The sequence below is a fragment of the Rhipicephalus sanguineus genome, unplaced genomic scaffold, assembly GCF_013339695.2.
Source record: "Rhipicephalus sanguineus isolate Rsan-2018 unplaced genomic scaffold, BIME_Rsan_1.4 Seq649, whole genome shotgun sequence".
NCBI lineage: Eukaryota > Metazoa > Arthropoda > Arachnida > Ixodida > Ixodidae > Rhipicephalus > Rhipicephalus sanguineus.
In genome coordinates this window covers 2317-4930 of record NW_023615689.1, presented here as the reverse complement: position 1 = coordinate 4930, position 2614 = coordinate 2317, and the positions used below count along the sequence as shown (strand labels likewise).

Genomic DNA, 2614 nt, shown 5'->3' with positions numbered 1-2614 from the left:
TGTATTGTCCGATGTCGGTGCACCTTAAATAACCCCAGCTAGACGAAATTTCCGGAGCCCTCCGCTACGCCGTGTCTCATAATTAGAGACCGGTAGTTCAGGCACGAAAAAACAGTTTTTAGGCACCTATAATAGACCCTAAAACTGTATTTAGGCAAAAATAGGCGTTAAAAACTACCGTTTAGGCATATATAGGCAAAATTCATAATTACTTCAGCAGCGTGTTTCAGGACAAATATTAATGATAATAATAATATAATAATATCTGAGGTTTAACGTCCCAAAACCACGATATGAATATAAGAGACGCCGTAGTGGAGGGCTTCGGAAATTTCGACCACCTGTGGTTCTTTAACGTGCACCTAAATATAAGTACACTGGCCTCAAAAATTTTCGCCTCCATCGAAAACGCAGCCGCCGCGGCCGGGATTCGATCCCGCGACCTTCCGGTCAGCAGCCAAGCGCCATAACCACTAGACCACCGTGGCGGGGCAGGAAAAATCTTCGACTTCTAACAAACACAGCAGGCAAATCCTGTGCTTTGAGAAAGTTATTTTTTTTCATGAAAATAGTTAGAAGAATAACCATTTCAACATATTTAGGTGAAAGCTGGTGTGATGGACACTGTGAGAAAGGCTATGAAAGCAGTGGCAAAGCAGCACCATCTCAAGGTTTTCGAGCTTGAAGTTGTGCCTTCTGCACTAGGAAAGGGTTGCTGGTACCTTTCGCGACCGTGCGAGTCACTCAGGGCAGCACCGCTATTTTTGTGACCAACCCATCTCCGTGCAATGTTACGTTGGTTCGAGGGAATGTCTCGGCAAAGTAGAACCCGTTGAATACGCACAAGTTCTGGACGCACCCGATGACTCGCACTGTCCCAGTTCCCGTACCATCAGTGCTGTTTCCGCGTCTGATTCGTCACCCATTGATGTATTTGGTCCCTTCATTGCTGACAAACTTACGTCGGTCCAGCGCTCCCAGCTTCACTGCTTGTTGCATGAATTTGGTCATTCTTTCGATGTCGGGCAAACATGCCTCGGCCGCACGTCCCCTGTTACGCATCGCATCGACAACTGGCGCCCAACCACCACCTGCGGCAACGTGCATATCGCGTGTCTCCCACAGAACGCAGGTAATTAATGAGCAAGTGGACGATATGCTTCGACGCGATGCAATTCGGCCCTCCGACAGGCCCATGGGCGTCTCCTGTTGTTCTCGTTGCGAAGAAGGACGGTTCTGTGCGGTTCTGTGTGACTACCGACGGCTCAACAAGATCACCCGCAAGGATGTTATACACTGTCGCGAATCGACGACGCGACTGACAGCCTCCAAGGAGCAGAATTGTTTTCATCTCTCGATTTGCGTTCGGGGTGGTGGCAAGCACCTATGGCTCATTACGCTCGACCGAAGATCAGCCTTTGTCACGCCCGACGGCTTGTACGAGTTCAACGTCATGCCGTTCGGTCTGTGTAATGCTCCCGCGACCTTCGAGCACATTATGGACACCGTTCTGCGCAACTTGAAATGGCACACGTGCCTGTGTTACCTGGACGGACGTCGTCGTCTTCGCTCCGGACTTCTCCACGCAACCCCAACGTCTGCGGCATGTTTTGACACGTTTGAGCAACGCCGGCCTCCAACTGAATCTGAAGAAGTGCCGATTTGCGGCACGGCTGCTGACAATCGTCGGCTACGTCGTGTCCAAGGACGGAATCCTTCCCGATCCGGCCAAGCTTCGGGCCGTGGCCGAATTTCCCAAACCTACGTCCGTCAAAGAACTGCGCAGTTCCGTCGGACTGTGTTCATACTTTCGACCGTTTCATACGAAACATTGCCACCATCATATCAACGCTGAGGAAGCTCCTTGGAAGCAAGGGGACCCCTAAATTCGTGTTCGTCCGAGTGTGACGACGCGTTCGCAAAGCTCCGTCGTTTGTTGACGTCTCCTTCCATACTACGCCACTACGACCCTACGGCCCCAACGGAGGTACACACGGACGCCAGCGGTGTAGGCCTCGGCGCTGTCCTAGCGCAACGGAAACCAGGGTTCCCCAAATATGTCGTGGCATACGCAAGCCGTACGCTTACTCGAGCCGAGACCAATTACACCGTCACGGAAAAAGAGTGTCTGGCGATCATCTGGGCTCTTACAACGTTCCGACCTTATTTGTATGGTCGCCCATTTGATGTCGTCACCGACCATCATGCACTATGCTGGCTGTCGTCATTGAAGCATCCCTCAGGACGTCTCGCCCGCTGGGCACTTCGTCTGCAAGGCTACGACATCCGCGTGCTGTATCGCAACGGACGCCAGCATACTGACGCCGACGCCCTCTCGCGCTCCCCCTTGTCTGACGACAATGCCCCCTGCTCAGTATCTCACACAGCTGGTGCTTCAATCGACGTTCACACTATCGCTACTGAACAGCGCAAGGATAAATGGATCACCTCGCTGATCGACTTGCTCACTGATCCGTTGGGAACACCACCCCCTCGCCCGTTGCGTCGTCAAGCCCACGATTTTGCAATTCGTGATGACCTACTGCACCGACGCAATTACAACGCCGACGGCCGCCAGTGGCTACTAGTGATAACCCGCAGTCTGCGTTCTGAA

General features: G+C 52.3%; 1 non-coding gene across 1 annotated transcript; it reads right to left on the bottom strand.

Moving 5' to 3' along the window:
- Positions 1 to 415: 415 nt before the first annotated feature.
- On the bottom strand, positions 416 to 488 carry Trnas-gcu (transfer RNA serine (anticodon GCU)). The gene has a single exon. It is a non-coding gene; the product is annotated as a tRNA-Ser (tRNA).
- Between the last annotated feature and the right edge of the window lie 2126 nt (positions 489 to 2614).